We start from the raw sequence: 22,500 nt of genomic DNA, 5'->3' as shown, positions 1-22,500 counted from the left end.
GTCTCCCAGTTGTTTGGTTCACTGTTCATTAATTTATTCGTTTATCTATCTATTCTTAGCATCCGACCTTGTTATGAACCCAAAGGTCACTTGTCGGTATATTCTTTCTTTGTAATCCTTTGTGAAAAAGCTTGGAGCTAGCCAAAACCGAAAGGAAAATGGCACCTGGCTCGTAAGGGGTCAAGATGTCATGCAATAAAAGAAGCGTGGATAGGAAGAAAATATAAAGAAGGGACTAAACAGACCTACAAATAAACAAAAAGAAAAAAAAAAGGAATAATGATGAGCATCACTCGTCCCGCGTCAAAGCTTTTCATTAAGTAAACCTGTCTTTCGGTCATGACGATATATCAAACCAAAAATAATTTTCCGCCTTGGTCACGACTGAAGGCGTTGAAATTTAGATTTTTTTTTTTATTATTATTAAAAAATAGAATAAAAACATAGCGAGTTCAATAACCGGTATTTGAAGAGGGAACGTCAACTTTTCAAAGAAGAACTGATCATATTTTGTGATAAGGGGGGTCCACATAATCTCACTCTCCCTTTCTCTCTCTCTTTCTGTCTCTCTTTCTGTCTCTCATTCTCTCATTCTCTCTCTTTCTCTCCCTTTCTCTCCCTTTCTCTCCCTTTCTCTCCCTTTCTCTCTCTCTCTCTCTCTCTCTCTCTCTCTCTTTGGGTGTGTGTGTGTGTGTGTGTGTGTGTGTGTGTGTGTGTGTGTGTGTGTGTGTGTGTGTGTGTGTGTGTGTGTGTGTGTGTGTGTGTGTGTGTGTGTGTGTGTGTGTGTGTGTGTGTGTGTGTGTGTGTGTGTGTGTGTGTGTCTGTGTCTGTGTCTGTCTGTCTGTCTCTGTCTTTCTCTCTGCCTGTATCTCTCTCTCTCTCTCTCTCTCTCTCTCTCTCTCTCTCTCTCTCTCTCTCTCTCTCTCTCTCTCTCTCTCTCTCTCTTTCTCTCTCTCTCTCCATGTCCGTCTGTCTGTCTGTCTGTCTGTCTGTCTGTCTGTCTGTCTGTCTCTGTCTGTCTGTCTGTCTGTCTGTCTGTCTGTCTGTCTGTCTGTTTGTCTGTCTGTCTATCTTTATATCTATATATCTGTTTGTTTATTTTTCTATCTATATATCTGTCTGTCTATCTATTTTCGATAGCTTTCTTGTGCAAGTTTTTATCATATTATTTTCGTTATATATTATCCATGTAGTACAATGCCACTAATATTCGTCACCAATTTATAAATCTCCCATAAGGTCTTCTAGCTACATTTTTTCCAATGACCAGTTTCCTGTTACCACAAATCGTAATTCTGTTTCTTCCAGCGCTTTTGTAACTGCTTCATTCCCCATTTCATGACTTAATGATGGACTTTTCTCCCTTTTATTTGTTTTCAATATTTTGTAATTCTTACATTGAAATAAAATTTCCACTTTGGTTCTATCCTTACATCTTATTTGGCCTTCCCTGTAATAACTTGAAATCTTCATCCTTTACTCTCTTCATGAACTTGACATCGGCGCCACATAAACTGTTATAATTGATCGATCCATCGTGTCATTAACACTAAACCCACTAATTACTTTTCTCAAATCTGACATTATATCCTTTATCAACATCTTTACTGATTTTTCTTTATTTCTCCTTCATGAAGTTCTTTTTTTTTTATTTCTGCAGACTCTCTTGAAGCTCTTTGATGCTTTCCAATTTCCAAATTGATGTTTTGTGACCTTGTTAAAAGCTTTCACCAAATCTATGTATTAACAATCGACCCGCCCATTTTTACCTTGTGCCACATCGATCAATCTTGAGTAAAATCTCAGCAAATTTGAAGCTCATGACACTTCTTTTCTGAATCTAAAATGTTTATTTACCAAGATCTTCCTCGCTTCTGAATATTGTGGTCGTGTCTTTGACAGTTCACGCATGTCTTAGCTATCATACTGGTGAAGGACACTGATTCATAGTCTAAGTATCTCTTCTTATTCCCTATTTTATAAATTGGAACAATATTTGCCGTTTTACAATCTCTCGGCACTTTCCCTTCTTCTAATGAACACACAATTAGCTCATGAATCTTATCCACCAGCTGCTCCCGACATTCTCTAAATATCCAGTTTGAGATCTTATCACGCAGCAGTGTTTTTCATTCATCTAATGTCTGAAGCAATTTTGTATCTCTCGCATTTCCACTTATATATCATGCAACAATGTATTTTTAGTTATTCTTTCCTTTGCGAGTACTTCATAGTCACTTTCCTTTGTAAATACAGGCTGGAAACATCTATCAATTATCTCAACATACGTTTTTACATCCTTATAAATGGTTACATCTACTTTCAACTCGGCAATTCTTTCCCTGTGTTAAAATTTACCAGTAAAAAGACTATAGAACAACGTTGGCTTATCTTTACATTTGTCAATTATGACTTTCAAGTTTTCTAACTTATTTCCTGATTCTTTTGTGTTTATTTTTTTATTTCCTCGTAATATTTCTTGCATTTTTGGTTCTTTTCATTTTCAAGCCTCTTCATATATTTTTCTCCTTTTTTTTCTTATCACACTTTTTGTCAAACGAACTATTTTTTTTAAGTTTATATATTCTTTGTACGCATGTTTCCACTTCTGAGTTCTAAACATTCAATATTTTTTCTCTGATCTTCCAATCTGATTTAGCAAGGAAATAACTCAGATCTGTAAGTTTTGCTTTTCCAATATTAAATACTCTTTGTATGACTCATCTCTCATTTTTGCAGTCTCTATAACCATATGGAATTCAGACACTACGTGACCACTAGTTTCATAGAACATGTGTATTTCAAGGATACAATAACAGATGAGTAAAAGCAGCAACGACTGCAACAGCACTGTAGGAGAGAGGCCAAACGCATAGTATGGGATCCAATATATTTAACGTTTCGCCCAGCAGGGCTTCTGAAGAAGCCCTGCGTTTGGCCTCTCTCCTACAGATACAATAACATCTGATCATTCAATTAGTAGTGAGACCAATTCAACTGGTGTGTCGCTTCTTCTTACTCTTGTCATTTATTTGACCTACTGTGCCATTACATTCTTATTGCTATGTTCAGCATGATGAACCATTAATTCTTTTTCTTTTGTTAGCTCCCCACGTCTCCCAGCTCCTCTACCCACAATTGAAGTCACCCACTAGGGTCATATTATAATTTTCATGTCTGTCACTACCTTTTGGTGTTCAACCTCGTTCCATTCTCTCGTCTTTGGAGGGACATGTATTACGGTGATGTTTTTTTTACCACCTTAATTTCTAGTTCCACCGTGTTTACTTTTATAATTTTCTTTACTGCTATCGGCACACCATTTCCTATTTCATTACTTCTGCTTCTCTTTCACAAGCTGTATTTTCTATGACCAGCTTGGATATTCATATTTCATGAAGTTTGTTTTTGACAACAGTCGTTATATCCAGTTTTTCCTCTCGTGAGTAATAATTGATTTCTAAACCAACTGATAATAAGTACCGGTATTAGTATGAACTACTCTCAAGTTTTCTGCATTATCTTTCCTTTTTTCCAAATTATGCTTTTCTCATTAAATACTACTCGGTTTATGGTCACTCGCCGGTAAATCTATCTTTCGTCCGCTTATTATTTGTTTGTTTATTTTTTGTCTTTAAATAATTTCTTTTTTATATTCTTTTTCCGTGTTGCATTTATTCTTATCCAGATATATTTAAACGTGTCTTTATCTGCTACCCTCCATGTGGTAAAAATCAGTTCATTCACTGTGGATTGTGATTGTCCGTCCCTAAACACTTATTTCATCCCATCAAGTGTTTAATTATTGTTCATTATTATTGGCATTATCTATTTGGCTTTGATTAATTCTTGTTTTGTTTTCTATTTCTTCGTGTGATATGTTCCTGTCTTAACCCTAAAATTGTAATAAATTTAATCTATTACTATTCTCATCAATGCCTCTATATTCTTTAATACACTGACTGTATTTGTTTTTAGATTTTCTCTTTTTTCTTCCTTTGTTATTGTATGAGTTTTTTTTTTATTTTTTTTTTATTCTCTTTCGTGCAGCCTTGCTGTGGATATACTATGTCTTGGTGCATTGCTTCTGACTCGGGTCAGTGGGAGGAATGCCGGATGACCCGTCATCCATGAGGAGCTAAGATGAGGAGGGGATGGATGAGGTGGTGGATGGGAGTGGAATTGGTGGGAATAGGTGCGTGCCTTTGATTTGGCTACCTCCCTTATAAGGGGGAAAAAAGCTCTTGGTATGTAGATAGATAGTGTTTTCTTCCATCTTTGTTTCTGTATATTCCTCACCTAATTTACTCTTTAGTCCTACCTTATTCTGTTCTGATGTTTCCTTGTGACGTTTTGATTGCTCAGTCTCTTTTGTTATCTATATTAATGCTATTTACTTCATTCAATTGTCTTTTTAACTTCTTGATTGCTATTTCTTGTTCTCAATTTTTGTTCGCAGTATTTCTATTTGTTTCCTCGACAGTTTCATGTAATCAGCTTATCCATGACTTATTTTGATAGCTGGTTTGTTTTTTCACAGTCTGACTCATTTTCTTCATACAAAACAAAATTAAAATAATTTCCAGAAAGACCAACGTTTCATCTCCATCATTCGTTTCGACCATTGTTTACATTATAAACTTTATGTACCGCTGTTTGCATTTCTATTTTGAATTTTGAATTTCCTCACTGTCGATATCTTATATCATCTTTTACTCTGCATATCTGGGTCATCAACATAATGGCGTCTTTCTCCAATTTTTTTGCTTTATTTCCAGCAGCGCTGTATGTCTACTTTGTCCGACACCAGTAAGCAGTGCATGCGTGTTTATGTGTATGCGTGTGCGTTTCTGTGTGTGTTTATTTGTGTGTACTCAGAGCTCGCATATGGCCCGATCTATGGCCAATACTGTGACAGTGTGTGTATGCGCACATGTGTCCGAGCGCGTGCTTGCGTGTATGTATGCATCTGTAGGTGTGTGTGGATGTATATATATGTGTGTGTGGGCATGCATGTTCATTGGAACTCGTACCTCCTTGCTTGCGTGCTTGATTCCATCTCGAGGCAATTTTCTGATCACGAAATCAAAGTCGCCCCATCGCCTACTGAGGAATGAAAGCAACACGAAGAGAACAATTACGACCCTTGGGATATTTAGCTAACGGGGCTGACTCTGTCATCTTTTTTTATCATACCTCATCTTTAACGGGTTACCAGAGAGCTACCAGTTACTAGTAATTTTATTTTTTATTCCACCTTATCATTAATGGCTTACCAGAGAACTACCAGTTACTAGTCATTTTATTTTTTCTTCCACCTTCTCGTTAATGAGTTACCAGAGAGCTACCAGTTAATAGTAATTTTATTTCTTTTTTCACCTTATCGTTAATGGGTTACCAGAGAGTTACCAGTTACCAGTGGTATGACCTACGCCAAATGCTTGTTTTTTATTCTGTTATTCATACGTTTCTTTTTAACAAATTTATTTTCATTTTGTGTCGTTTTATTCTTGTATATTTTTGTTTTTAATGTAGTTTGTTTTGCCATCATCCTTTGTAATTATTTCTTCCATCTCATCATTGGTGGGGTACCAGTCACCAGCTTATTACCAATATCCTGGCTTATACCATCTGCTTGTTTTAAATTCTATGTGTATTATAGTAATTTTAAATAACTCTATTTTGTTATATCTTGTTCTATTCCTATATTCTTTTTGTTTAAAATTAGTTTGTTTTATCATTTTTCTTTATCCTTTATTTTACAAATTAAACTTATCCATCCATTCTTTTCTTTTTATTTATGTAATCTTTGCCTCTTCGCCTTTTATCTATTTATTCGTTTATCTATATATTTATTTATCTATTCATATCCTTGAGTGACTGTTTATCCATTTATTCATTTAATTTCTATTTATTCGTTAATCTTTTCTCATTTATTTGCTTGTTTGTGTGTCTTCTTGTTTGTTTATTTATTAATTCATTTTTTTCTATTCATCTGATTATTTGCTGCCTGGTTGGTTGGTTGGTTGGTTGGTTGGTTGGTTCTCTGACTACAAGACCCAAGACTTGATGCACTGCGCAGCGCCTCGAGGGGTGATTTGAGGCGGCGAACCTGTTTTCTGAGCAAAGATGTGCGTTTTCATTGCCGCGATGCGTTGAGGGCGCGAGCACTTTAAGACACGAGCCACTTGGCTGCATCCTACGATGTAGTGTGTGTGTGTGTGTGTGTGTGTGTGTGTGTGTGTAAATATGTATGCGCGCATGCGTGTGTGAGTGTTTGTATGTGACGTGTGTGTGTGTACGGGAATTTATATATTTATTAATTCATTTACTTGTTCATTTATCTCTCTTATTAATTTTCTTTTTTATTTCTTAAATCCCTGTAAAACTGGTATACGGACTAGAAATACTCGTTGCAGGTAACTGGCGTCATGGTCAAGGTCGAAAAAAGGACAGGGCACTTCGTTTCGGGAACAAAAGTAACGGTATGACGTCATGAGAAGCCACGCAAGTTGTCAGTTAGGATGCTATCCAAGTATCTTCTGAAAGAGAATGAGCATTCAAGTCGAGTCAGTCGAATTTTGAGTCTCTACATGACGTCATGTCGGTATGTCGGCATAGTTAATCTTTTAAATCAAAGAACCTGTTTTTGTTAAAAATCTGGACACAGACTTATAAGAACATATCACTGAAAAGAAAGGTACCTGGCGCAGGGACATAAAAAAGGTATATATGTAAAAAAAAATGCCTAAAAAACAAGAGAAGACACATGTGCGTGACTGAGGTGATAACTTGGGAAACATTTCAAATATACCGTTACCGGCATCTCGGTGTGATACACGGAACGGAATATATATATATATAAATATATATATATATATATATATATATATAATATATATATATACACATATATAATCTCTCTTGATAGCGGATTGGTTTAAGTCACTGTAACTTTGTTACGGGTTAGCTGGATTCGAATCCTCGGTTCGTCCACGTTTCAATTTCCAACGGATGCCTCCATCGAGCGATTCTTCAGTCTCGACTGCGATGGCATGGGATTAAAAATTATTTGTGGTTGAACAAATATATTAATTGATCACTGGGAACCATTCAGTGTATATGTATACATATATATATATATATATATATATATATATATATATATATATATATATATATATATTTTTTATTCCGACGTTTCGAACCCTGTCCGGGGTTCGTCTTCAGGGTAATACAGTGGTAGTAATAGGAAATGTACATAAATAGGGGATACCTGGTACACTGGGACAGGTCTTCCCAGTAACCGTTATATTCCAACACAGGTAGAACATATCAAAAACACAGATGAGAAACAAAAATATGAATAAAACTATAATACAAAATGTGCAATACTTCCTTAAAAACATTCACAGAGTTTACTATAGAAAAAAAAAATACAGTGAAGGCTGTAAGAATTCAACCCGCTGCCGATGGGCCGCACCACAATGCACCCCGTGGAACAAATGTCCCGCGTAGTATGCATTGTCACAGAACAAAGAAATTGGAATAAGAAGAAGAGCGTATAATCCATCAATATAATAAACATGCAAAAAGGAGTTCACATTAGAATAAATAAGAAAACAAAATGCAGTGTGAAAAATGCCCCCCAAGACTGGGTGTAAAAGCTTCACGCCGTGACGTGCCACAAAAATACGATAAACTCCAACTCACCACGCGGAACAAAAGTCACGTGAAGCATGCACTGTCACAGATCCCAGATATTGTAACCGTAAATTGACGAACGTCGAATCCAGCGTATACTTTCTTCCATAAAAATGGTTCCTGGACTCCAGCTATTTACGAATATATATATATATATATATATATATATATATATATATATATATATATATATATATATATATATATATATATATATATATAAATATATGTATATATACATATATGTATATATACATATGTATACATATATATATATATTGTATATATAATATATATAATATATACACATATATATGTGTATACATATATATGTATGCATATATATATATATATATATATATACATATATTTATATATATATATATATGTATATATATATATATGTATATGAATATATACATATATGTATATATATATATACAATGAATATATATATATATATATATATATACATATACACATAATGAATATATATACATATATATATATATATATATATACATATATATAAATATATATATATATATAATACATATATATATGAATATATATATATAATGAATATTACATATATATATATGAATATATATATATATATAATCATATATATGTATATGTATATATATAATGAATATTACATATATATATATGAATATATATATATATATATATATATATACATATATGTATATATATATATATATATATATATATAATGAATATATATATATGTATATATATATGTATATATATACATATATATGTATATATATATATATGTGTGTATATACATATATATATATATACTTATATATATACACATATATATACATATATGTATTTATATATATATATATATACATACATATATACATATATATGTATATATATATATACATATATGTATATATGTATATATATACATATGTATGTATATATATTTATATATATACAAATATAATATACATATATATATATATATATATATTTATGCTAATAAGAACACGGGTACGTGTGTTCACTTATGCAAAGTAGACCACTTGGAAAAAGAAACTAACGAAGCAGAGCGCTTTCGTATATTACATCTTCAGTGTGTGTGTTCAGTACTTGTTGTACTGAAGATGTAATATACGAAAGCGCTCTGCTTCGTTAGTTTCTTTTTCCAAGTGGTCTACTTTGCATATATATATATATATATTTATATATATATATATATATATATATATATATATATGTGTGTGTGTGTGTGTGTGTGTGTGTTATATTTATATATATATATATATATAATATATATATATATATATATATATATATATATATATATGTCCGAATAGAATCGCCAATGACGATGATGTCAGTCAAATAATTCCGACAGTTGTCCCCGGACTCGAACCCAGGACTTGCACGCTGGTAGATCTATGCTTCTACCGACTACGCTACTGAGACTATAAGATTCTTCAACCTTGGGTTTAATCTAACTCCAGTAGAATTTGGGTCGACTGCTAAATGCCGTCCTAATCTCAATTTTACGAAGAACCAAGCCCACTTGTAGCTAGTTGTTAAGCTGGCACGTATCTTTGATAGACTTTCGTCGTTGTAATACCTGCGGGAGTTAGATTAACCCCGAGGTTGAAGAATTTTATAGTCTCAGTAGCGTAGTTGGTAGAAGCATAGACCTAATAGTGAGAGCCATCAGCCCAATGTACAGTTGATTCCATATCCGAGTACTACAGCGGCTGATGCCTTATATGGAGGTGTGGGATGTACAGTACATTTGACTTTGGGTTGTACATGTACAGCGTCAACACGTCTTGTGACCTAATAGGCTTATTCGTGTTATAATCATATTTGTATAAACGCACGTTATTGTACAGTGTATGAATTCTTCAGTTCATAATCTCTCCACTGAGTAGCACGAAGTCTTATGGCTTAACATACTTATTTGTTCTGGAATTGTTTTGATGTAAGAAATTTATACACTATAGAAATTCTTCGGTTCATGATCTCTCCACTAGATGGTTCGTGTGTCAGTTTCATTTACACCCAGCTGTATGCACACACACATTTACTAACAAGTATATTTTTCATATATTGTGGTAAGGGTAGAGCAGTAAATAGAACGTCAAAGGCTGCCTGACCGCGTGTCGTCTCGGTTAGGTTGGTACGCCGTGTTAGCCGTTTATGGTATTACTCCTGATAAACGAAAGAACACTATCTTATGACTTCAAATATACATCGACTTGCCCCTTGGAATTTATCATATGATATATTGTATACATGGCACATTTTAGGTTAGTGTAGGTCAGGCCAAGTGAGGTTATTTCATGTAAGGTCAGGTCAGGTTAGACAAGTAACTCTTCGTACCTGGCGTTAGGATTGCAGGATTGGCCCCTGATGAGTACGAAATGGTCCCGAAGCTGGGCATCACAATGTTGTTTTGTGAGGGGTTAAGGTTAGGTAAGGTCAGGTCATTTTATGTAAAGTCAAGTCAGGTCAAGACAAGGAAGCCTACATACCTGGCGTTAGGATTGCAGGATTAGCTCCTGACGAGGACGAGGTGGTCCCGAAGTTGGGCGTCAGAATATTGTTTTGTAGGGGAACTCCTCTGCCCAGCTCGTGGTAGGGCAGAGGAAGTTGGTTGTTGTTCGTGAAGAAAGTTTCTCCGTTCTTCCTCTTTCTATATCCCTTGGCTGCAAAAGAAACGGAAATATCGGTGGGCAGTTAGGAAGCGAAAAGTCTAAATTAAAACTACAATATATTTCTTATTATTGGTTAATAGGCATTGTATCCGCAAATATAAATAGGAATAGCAGTTACAGTACATGATATAATTTTGATACGCTTCGTATGTTTGTGTGTGTGTGTGTGTGTGTGTGTGTGTGTGTGTGTGTGTGTGTGTGTGTGTGTGTGTGTGTGTGTGTGTGTGTGTGTGTGTGTGTGTGTGTGTGTGTGTGTGTGTGTGTGTGTGTGTGTGTGTGTGTGTGTATATATATATGTGTGTGTGTGTGTGTGTGTGTGTGTGTGTGTGTGTGTGTGTGTGTGTGTGTGTGTGTGTGTGTGTGTGTGTGTGTGTGTGTGTACCACATGTTTGTACATAGTTCCACTTACATGTGTATGTATTTATAGATATGGCTCAATGATTATTATCATTTTTATTGATAAACTTTTTCAAGAGGCTTGGGGTTGTATTCAAAATTATTTTGCTGAAAAAACTACGTCTCCTTTAATGAGATTCTAAGCCTCACTCCCTCCCACCAGAAGCCTCAGCCTCTCCAGCCCACATGTGTTTACTCTTGATTGGATGAGCCTATTGTTAGGCACGTCCTTCCTATTGCCACCTGCATCTCGGCCCAAAGATATTTGCATCGCCCACTACCCACTTTCAGTTCCACTTCACAGTTGCTTGTCATTCCTTCTATCAACTATGTTTAATGTCTCGGCATTTATATCTTCTATTGCTTACTATTCGCATCTCTTTATCTCTCCGTCTCTCTCTATCTCTCTATCTCTTCCCCTCCCTCTATCCCTCTCACTCTCGTGTCTCACTTTCTCTCTCTCTTTCTATCTTTATATCTCTTTATGCCATCACTTCCAGTATGCGATCCATATACACTGGTTGTTACGATATCTCCATAGTTTCGTTATTTGTGACATTTTCCTACGTTTCTTCTGATATCTCAATGACCACTTCATCACTCTCCTTTCCCATCTACAGATAATTCCTTTATCTCTTCGCCGCAGTGGGGTGGCACGGACGCGAACAAAGCACGGCCTATCGGCTGCCATGATTTTTTTTTTTCATTATTCTCGAGGGCTTGTGATATGGTGCCTCCCAAACTATCCCCCCCTCTCACTCTCACTCCCACCCACCCACTCACTCTAACTCTCACCCACTCACTCACTCACTCGCTCACTCACTAATTCGACATCTCACATGTATGTTTTATTTTAAAGAAAGATGCCATCCATGACTCTTTCCCTCACCCTTGTCCTTGTTTCTTGTTGTCCCTTTACCCTTGTCTTTCTTTCGTTGTTGTCTCATCTTCACCAATGTACCCGTTGCCCTTTCTCAAGCCGCTGTTTATATTCTCCTCTCTCTCTTGCATACATCCACCAATTTTGACTATCCTTTTTCCAGATTGTTGGCTTAATTTCACACTATACCTCTTTGCGTACGTTGCATGCACCTCCGTTATGTGTGCAACTATTATATAGTTATGTATATGTGCACATACAATACACACACACACACACACACACACACACACACACACACACCTACATATATATAGTGAGCATTAAGGGAGAGAGACTGGAGGAAGTGGATAGTTTTAGATACTTGGGTGCAAATGTGGCAGGAAAGGGAGGAGTGGGGGTGGAGGTAAAATGTAGATTGAGAGAAGCGAGTAAATGCCTTGGTGGATTAAAAAGTGTAATGAGAAATAGACATCTTGGAATGGATGTTAAGAGAAGGTTATATGAAGGAGTGATTGTGCCGACAGCACTGTACAGGGCAGAAACATGGAACATGAGAGAGGAAGAGAGAATGAGTTTGAATGTGTTTGAGATGAAATGTCTGAGAAGTATGATAGGGGTTACTAGGCTAGATAGAGTGAGAAATGAGGAGGTGAGGAGGAGAATTGGGGTGGAAAGGGATTTGGGAGATAGGGTTGATGAAAGAGTATAAGGATGGTTTGGACACATGGAAAGAATGAGTGAAGAAAGATTAGTAAAAGAGGTGTGGAAGGCAGAGGTGGAAGGAGTGAATATGAGGGAGCGTCCTAGGATGAGATGGATGGATGGGGTTAAAGGGGTATTACAAAAGAGAGGAATGTCTGTTGAGGAAGGACAGGAGAGGACAGAGGATAGGGGTGAATGGAGAAGGGTTGTATATGGATGATGCTGTGATGCATTAGGGGGAGTGGGTGGGGGATGGGGGGTGAGGAAGTGTGTATGAGAGGTAATTTGACGCAGCCCGAAGGGATATTTCCCCGTCTTCTCCTTTTCTGCATGGGGGGACGGAGAAGGGGGGTCTCCGAATTAATGAAGCGGTATTGCTGTGGATGTGCTGTATCTTGCGACACTGCTTCTGACCCAGGACAGTGGAGAGGATGCAGGGATGACCCGTCATCCAGGAGGTGCCAAGATGAGAGGGAGGGAGGAGGGTGGAGGGGAGTGGAGTATGTAGGGGATGTAATGGGTGGGAGTGGTTTCTATGCCATTTTCTTTTTGGCTACCCCCTGTGTAAGGGGGAAAAAAGTCTTTGGTATATGTAAATATATATATATATATATATATATATATATATATATATATATATATATATGTGTGTGTGTGTATATAATATATATATATATATATATATATATATATATATACATATATATACATACATATAATATGCATTTATATGTGTGTGTATCCATAAATGTATGTATGAAAGATGAATGAACATAGTAGTAAATAAATGAATTAGGGTGTAGACATTCAGATTGCAGGCAGCCTTCTTTCCCTACTGGACCGCCAGAATTTAAAAGATGGGAGGATCTTGACAACCTTTATTGTCTAAAGGTGGCAGCACATTAGACATTTCTCGGTAGCATGCTACTTGTTTTTCTACTTCGAGTACAAACGACTACAGTTACATATTTTTTTTTTTTTTTCAAATTTTCAAACGTCAAATTACTCTTGCATCATATAGTGAGAAGCTGAATGACGAACTAAGAGAAGCTAAACCTAGACTATGGATGTTAGACACGACATATTGCTAAGATATTCCTACGAAAGTGTAGAATATTGTAACCGAGGCCGTTTCTATTTAAACGAAGTAGCAAAAACAACTAGCATGCTAGTCTTGTGTGCTGCCACCTTAAGAGATCGTGAGATCATGTTTGTTGGTGACCCTCCGACCGGGTTTCTGTGGATCTTAGTTCCTTGAGCATGGTCGCAAGTGTGGACGCGTTCTAAGTTGGTGTCTGGCGTGTAGAGGAGGCTGGCTGTGATGCTGATGTCAATATGTGAATAGATGGACAGATAGATAAGTGGATGGATGGTGTTATGCCTCACCCCGTAACACTTGGCCTAGACTCTAATTCACAGTAGGTGGGTCGTTAAAAATGGGGGGCCCATCCGGGATTAACCTATTAGTGACGGCTAGAACCACTCTACCACACGGCATCATGTGTATGTTCATATCATGAAATGACTTACCGATGAGTTCTTTGTATTCTTCCATCATAGTGAGTTCGTAGTTTCGTAGCTGCTTAGCGAAGGCCGCCGCTCTAATAGCGGCGCTGTAGTCTTCCGGCGTGTTCATCATGGGGCCGAAAGGGTCCACTTGAGGCACAAGACGATCGCCCAGGCCGACACTAGGGGGGCGTGGGAGTGAAGTTGAAACACCAGCTTGGCTCCTTAGGGAGGAAGTCACATAAAGTCACTTAAGTTAACAATAGCTGTGCGAAAAGGAGGTCGCTGGGTATACGAGGGAAGTGGAAAGAGTCTAAAGTGCTAACGGGGGCGGTGGCTAAGGGATACCACACTTAGAGTACTTCGATCTAATTTGGAAATTATCAGAAATTCATGCAGAATAGTAAAGGAATTTTAGAATGATTCTCCAAAAAATAAGAGGAAATTCTTGTAATGCAGACATATAAATAAGACGAAAAAAAGGAGGGGGGGAGCGCCACACTTAGAGTACTCAACCTAATTTAGATATTGCCAAAAATTCATGCAAAAAAAAAGGAAATTTATTATACTCTTCCAAGAAGTACAGAAAATACTTGCAATGCACAACAGATGCACAAAAAAAAAAGAAGATACAGAGACAATCCCTTCTTCTCTGTTCATTTCAGTTTAGATCGCACCGTGATTATGATCGTGTTGACATCATGGGAACGCATTTCAAGACTAGTATGAAGATTAATAGTCGCATTGTAGTGTTCTTATGCCGGTGTCACACTGCGGCGGCGCCGGATGCCACAGATTATGGGGAAGTTCAATAAACTTGATAGAATCACCTGGTGATAGCCGGAACTGTATATAACTTCCACCATCTCCCCCTGGTTAAGACACAATCATAACCTTTCGAGTCTAATGACTCATAAGGGAGACTTTGCTATGGCCAACAACAAGCCGCAACGGCGGCGCCGGATAATGTGACACCGGCCTTACGAATTACGACTAGATATGTGATCGTTAGTTTTGAAATGTGTAGGGAACAAAGTAACCAAACATCATGGAAACCATGTCATGATTTGGCTACAGCTTGTAAGGAAATAATACTCATTTCATGATAATTTCTCCTTTTGATATATTGGAACAGTTGCCATAAAGTGAATATCTTTCCTCAATCCCGCTGAACAGCCCAGATATCTACCCCTAGTATTGTTCACAATAGCAGTTCAATTACTATGTAAGTCAATGGAAGCGTTCACACACAACTGCGCCTTGTGGTAGAAGCGTCAGACTCAAACCCTTTCACTTAGCCATCATAGGCCACCAGAGACAATCACAGATTTGCTAAGTACATATCATTGGTAAATTTGCAATAAAAAAGCGTTATTGTTGGCAATTATAATACGAAACAAAATTACTGCCGTGTGAATAAAAGGTAAGTATCTTTGTCTCATCTTAACAGTTTAGTATTTTTCTCGATTGTAACAATCCTTAAATCGAGTTGGGAAAATCTCTTGTCAATTTGCGGGCCACTTAGGACCATCCAGGGGGCCACATTTGGCCCGCGGGTCATGAGCTTGACGCCCCTGCCATATGGTAAGCTGAATCCAAAAATATTCTTCAAATGTACGAACTCCTAAAAGGAAACTTCGAAAACATTATCCTGTTTCCATCTTGAGGGGAAGAAGTTTCACCAGCTCACATCGACAAACTTAGTCTTCATCACACATCTTACTGTTACGGTGCCAATTGAAGATAAATGAAATTGAGGGATCTATTCTATATCAGGCCTATGGCACTACTTACATATCTTCGTTGTTGTACTTGCAGCAATGATAATTCTCTAGACACATATAAGTACGACTCTTTGTAAGAATATATTAAATAATAAAAGACGAAAATATATATCTGTATACTTTTGATGTATCATGAGTCAAATCTGAGTGTTCACATTAATCAGGTTGGTGTCACTCATAAGTGTTACAGTACCAGGGATCATTTGCGAACCTTTACCAAGCAGACATTTCCCCCATCGATCATTTACGATACTAAGTACGAGTAATCGAGATTGTAAAAATCCCATATACCTCGTGAACTTACGACCTATAGAAGAACGCCGTCTAGAATTCCAGTGTAGTTTTTGTAAATGGAATCAATTAGGCCAGTATTAGACAGAGAAGAAAATGAGTGGCGAAGAAGATACGAAGAAACTCCGAATAGACCAAGAATTTTAAGTCTAATGTTTCGTATGATGTAGAGCCAAGAGAGGTAACAGGGCAGGAGAAGATGACAGATGTGATTAAAAGAGTAAAATAAGGATGGACTGGGCACGTGGCGAGGATGCCAGAGGAAAGAATCCCAAGGAGATTGATGATGGGAATACTTCAAGGAGGAAGACCTAAAGGACGTCGTAGAAAGAGAGAGATGGATGGAATCATGTAAGAATTGGATAGAAAAGGAATTGATCAAGACAGATACGCAGCATCGAGGAAGATGGAGGCAGTTATTGGCAGGCCAGAAACAAAACGTAGTTAAGACTCGACGGAGTAAGAGCAGGAGATTAAATAAGGAATCAATTGTACACAATGGAAAAACCTTGGGATGAGACAGTCCAACACTTGGATGTGGGATGGGAGGATATTCGTAGTTTGTCCATGACTTTTTTTCAAGCAAGTACTGTTGAAGGCCTTTAAAAAAACAAACTTCGAATAGACCAAGAATTTTAAGTCTAATGTTTCACCGATGATGATGATAATGATTATGATAATAGCAATGATAGTAATAATAGTAATTAATAATGACGACGACGACGATAACAGATTATTTATGATGATAAACCTTTTATTCATCATTACAGCATTCCCCTGTCGGGAACGTTTCCAGAATTCTTTTGTAATGGAAGATTCGTTATCAATGCAGATGCCAGTGACCACATTATATACTACGGCTCGTGGTCAGCAGCTTCCTCTATGGAAAACAAGGTCTCTTAAAATCAAACAATTGTTGCCACGAGTTTCACTAATTGGATAACCCAGAGCCCCATAGTAGCTGGCAACGGCCCTCGGACCTTCCCACAGATCTCTCTGGAAGAATTTTTGGATTGCTCTCTGTGTTGTGTGAGTGTGGGGCAGAAGAGAAGTTCAGTCGACTGTTGTCAGCTCCCTATGCGTGGAAAAGTGTAAGAGGTGGCTGGAATTAAACAGGGAGATATTGTGCCCAGGGTGGACACCGAGTGTCAGCCCCTCAGGGTTGCATCTCCTGAGGAGGTGAGGGGGTTGATGGGACCACCACATGCAGGTTCCCGCCATTGGTCCCAGTCTTTTCGAAATCTTTTTAGAATACGCATCTCGATTATCATTCATTTCTATGACAATTCTAAGGATTTTGAAAATGGGGCCTATTAAATCGAGTTTTGAAAATTAGTCATTTATGAAAACAACTAATCAATTCATTAATTAGAAACAACTTTTGGTCAACTAGCATTCACATAATTTTGAGTGCCTTATATAACATTTAATTGAACGAATTACTATAATGTTTTTTAAAGAAACTAGAACTTCACTAATATTGAGCCTGCTATGAGTTTAGTACGTACACACACATATACGCACATGTAATGTATATATATATACATACATATATTAGATATATATATATATATGTATATATATATACATATATATATATATATATATATATAATATGTATATATGTGTGTGTGTGTGTGTGTGTGTGTGTGTGTGTGTGTGTGTGTGTGTGTGTGTGTGTGTGTGTGTGTGTGTGTGTGTGTGTGTGTGTGTGTGTGTGTGTGTGTGTGTGTGTGTGTGCGTGCATGAGTGCTGTGTGTATGTGTATACGTGCGAGGAGGCATAAAGCGAAATGGAATGCAGCCGAGGTAATAGCCAATCGAAGCGACCGAGACCGTAAAGGAATGCATCAAGTTATCTGGCGTTAATAGGCACCTCGGGTGAGATTAGCCACGGCTCTCATGCTCATCTCGAATGATACGTCCCCCTTGCGAAAGATATCGGCGTTGTGGTCGTCCAATGAATGTTATTCGTACAACTTTCAATTTCTTTTTTGTTTCTTTTCTTCTTTTCCTTTTTACTTTTTTTTACCTTTTGCATTTTTTCTTTGTACGTCTTCGTCCTCGTCCAGGATGCTTCTCACTTATTTCGGTATTTTTATCTTTTCTTTTTTATGATCACTTCAAACGAACCATAATTGTCAACAACTCAGCAGTAAATGAGGATGGGATGGCGAGTTATGAACTTCGTCGAGGCCTCCATCATGAGACGGGAGTTCCTCAGTCTTCTGAAAGAGCCTAATGGCATCGTCTCTCAACCACAACATGCGTCTTTATTGCACATCTTACGGTTTCATCACTAATTGAAGACGAATGCAAATTGGAGGAGTTATTCTACAGTACATCAGGCCTATGAAAGTACTTGTGAACCTTCATTGTTGTACTTGCACTAATGATAGTTTTCTTTACAAAAATAATTATTATTTCGGGAACTCCTTCTCAGATACCATTTTCTTACCCCATAAAGCCGCCCCTACACAATATTATTCCAACAACAACGTAAGAATATAAAAACATAAGAATGGAGGAGACTGCAAGAGTCCATAATAGTTACACTAGGTAGTTCCATGTCCCATGCCACCTGTAGTCCCTATACATAAAGTTATCTAAAATTTTCTTAAAACGACCAATTGTTTTAGCACTCACTACATGGTTACTAAGTCTATACAATGTAACACCTCTAACTATATTACCTCTACAAATTTGTGAAATGCTATTTTTTTCACAGTATTATTGATCGATGTTTTATCTTATCCATTTTTGATTAGGTTGAATGTAGGAATAGTGATGTGACAATGCAATTTTATGGTCATTCGATTAGTACAATAAATATGATATATGGACATTTCCTGGTGGGTCGACTTGTGATCTCTACTAATTAAGGGTCAGGGGTCAAGGGGTGAGGGTGGGGTGGGGTGGGGATGGGAGTGAGGGGTGAGGGTGAGGGGTGAGGGGTGAGGGTGAGGGGTGGGGTGAGGAGGGTGAGGGGTGGGGGTGAGGAGGGTGAGGGGTGGGGGTGAGGGGTGAGGAGTGGGGTGAGGGTGGGAGGTGAGGAATGGGGTGAGGGGTGAGGGTGAGGGGGTGAGGAGTGAGGGGTGAGGGTGAGGGGTGAGGGGTGAGGGTGGGGGTCCCCCAGTGTCCCTAAAGTGCAACTTTAGGACCATGGGTTCTGTATACAGAAATACACTCCATTGCTGTCCGCGACTTAATTTGTTCAGGTTGTCTGGCTGGGTATTTTATCTATAACATAAGAACATAAGAATAAAGGAGACTGCAAGAGACCATAACGCTTACACTTGGCAGTTCCATGTCCCTTACCACCCATCATTCCCATCCATGAAATTATTTAACTTATTCAACCATTAGTTTCAACGCTCACTACATGGTTACTAAGTCTATTCCATTCGTTAACCACTCTATTGGTAAACCAATTCTAGCTTATTTCCTTCTTAAATCTAAATTTGTCTAATTTTAATCCATTACTGCGAGTTCTGCCCTGCTGTCTTGTCCTGTGTATGGGAACATATATGCGCAACCAAAAGGTTCACTGCGCATGCGCGAATTCTCTGTGCCAACGGCCCCTTTCTCTCGCTTCATCTTATCAAATACAAAACATTTTTACTCCACTGAAGTTTGTCTAGGATGAATAAAATCGTCTTGTGTCAGCCAGAACAAAGTTCAAAAGCGCGCTGACCACGTTCTAATGAGAATTTTGTTGAGGTGGGTTCGTCTGATATTCTATCCGACTTAGTGAGACAGCTTGTTACCGTAAATTAAGAAACGAGTACCCTTGTATGTGGGTACTGGCTGCATGTTATGCTGTCAACACCTCAGGGATTTTTAGGGGATACCCCTACGTACCAGGGTCACTCAGCGTTCCTTCCTGGTTTGAGACAAATCTCCACCAAATGAATAAATTAATAAACAGATAGATAAGTAGATGGAAAATGGGAATAACGATAATGCTGATCATTTTCAACTTCTACTACCCCTCCGTTCAGTTACAATTCTCTAACTTCGAGGATGGAAGCGCTGGTTAGGTGACACGTAACACACTGAGGGTCGACATGCCTAGCACCAGGTTCTCTGTTGTCCACGATCTTCCCGTTTCCCAGAGAACCGAGTCAGGGAGTAAACGCTAGAACCGATTCCACGCCAACTCTGACGACATCCAGATTGTCGAGGACGATTTGGCTCGTCGCCAACTCCCCACTATCAGGAGGCTAAGACTGTGCCCCTTACAAAGGACTTTCTAGCGTGGAAGTTAATGGACCATGACCTCGATCAAACTTACTGGCGGCAGGGTTCGAGCCACCGTCGCCTCAACCTCCGCCGCAAGTAGCGACGCTCCAACCCGCTCGGCCAGCAAACATCCTCAGTCGATCATGATGATGATATGGCTCGGTTTCACAAACTCCCCCAGTCGGGAGGCTAGGACGTTACCCCTCACAGAGGAGTTTGTAGCGTGAAATTTAATGAACCATACCTTGGTTCAACTTCGCCGGTGGCAGGGCTCGAACCGCCACCCCCTCGTCCTTCGCCGCAAGTAACGATGCCTTGACCCGTTCGATCAGCCTTTTTTTTTTTTCTTTTTTTCTTCATATTAACTTTGCCATGGAGGATCAACTTATATGATAAAGTATTGGAATCTCCACGTTTTGATTTCCATTATATTTTATATTTATTCATCTATTTATTTATTTATTCATTTTTATCTATTTCCTATTTATTTAGTTTTCTATATATTCATTTATCTGTTCATCTATTTCTTATTTGTTGAGTATTTACTTATTCATTTTTCTATTTATTTTTATATATCTGTTTATTTATTTAAATATCTATTTTTCTGTTTATTTATCTATTTTTCCATTCATTTATTTTCTATATATCTATTCATTTATCTATTTGTCTATTTTCTCCAGGGACGAAAGGGATTGAAAATTATCGTCATCCACGGAAATGGCCATGAATCGAAAAAAAAGTTAAATATGAAGGCAGTTTGTTAACTGAACGGAGATTTCTTCACAGGGAAAGGGTCGATGACTTAATCAGTAAATTAATTAAGGGGACTGGATTCTTAAGAATGGGATTGGATAATTCTTAATGGTATTAGGCCCTTTATAATGGGGTTTGACCCCGCTAAATAGGGTTGGATTCCTCTTGAAGGGTCCTAATGCTCTAAAAAGAATCCAGCCACCTTAAGAGTGATTCAACTCCTTTAAAGGGGATCCAACCTTATTAGAGAGGATTCAAACTCCTTATGCTACTAGGTACCCTAGGAATTGGTCGTCATTAAATGGATCAGTTATTCGGCTAAACAACTGTCTAGGCGATTAATCATTTAGTGAGTTAGTAAAATAATGAAAAAGTAGAATGGTGACAACTATTTGTAAAAATAGAGTTTGACTTTTAAAGACGAGGCAGTAAGAAACTAAGTTTCCTCCAGGAGGCTTCTGATAGATGCATGACTTGGTGAAAAAAAAATGGATTTCAAGAAGTGACTGAGCCGATTTTATTGGATAAATATATATATATATATATATATATATATATATATATATATATATATATATATATATATATATATATATATCACTTGACTTTGATAAAATATTGAAGGGTCGCCATGAATTTCTCTCGTCTGTCGCTTTGGAGAAGAAGGTGGTGGGAGAGCGGGTGGGGAGGGTCAAACGGAGACCGCTGCAGAAGTCATCGTTAAGGCGTTATTACACTGGGTTATTTTCCCTCCGACAGTTGGAGCTGAAGGAATCTGTTATACTGGAGGAAAATTATTTTCCTCCAGCATATCAGATCAATTGTTGAGAAAACAAAATAGTTTGCCGTAGTGATTTCACGATGGAAAAAGTGTTGGAGGTGGGTGCTACCACCGATGAAATGGATGTCGGAGGAAAAATAGCCCAGTGTGATAGCTCCTTTAACCTCGTCTTGGGAGGCCACGGAATTTTATTAACGGGATCACAAAACGAAAACAAGTGAAACTTAGTGGATGCTTAGCGATTAGATTTTGTTTTGGAGGGATTGCCAAGAGTCTATAGAACGGTGTACAAGTGATATATGGGAAAACAAACTTGGCTTAACCCTTGATCTACGTGTATGTTTTTGATTATTTGTTACTCCGAGTTTTTAACGTTGGTAGAAGTGAGTATTGAATTGAATGAAGTCGTCTGGTAGCAAGAGACCACAAGGCCTACACTAGGAAGTTCCATGTCCATGTCCATGTCCATGTCTCGATCCATAAAGTTATCTAACCTGCTTTTAAAACAACGAATAGTTTCAGCGCTCACTACATGTTTACTAAGTTTATTCCATTCATTAACCACTATAACACTAGCCGTGAGTCTGTTTTGTATGGTTGTCATGGACAACCAAAAAGATGGATACGTTTTTGATCAAAAGTAAGTTAGAATAAAAAAATATCTTAAATTGTAAAAGAAAGTATCATGTTAAAAGAGGGATCTTAAAAAAGAAGAATGCAAATGCTTGTGATATATTTT

This window comes from Oratosquilla oratoria, chromosome 2, assembly GCF_046742065.1.
Source record: "Oratosquilla oratoria isolate Oo_2021 chromosome 2, ASM4674206v1, whole genome shotgun sequence".
NCBI classification, from domain to species: domain Eukaryota; kingdom Metazoa; phylum Arthropoda; class Malacostraca; order Stomatopoda; family Squillidae; genus Oratosquilla; species Oratosquilla oratoria.
Note: the sequence above shows the minus strand (reverse complement) of the source record.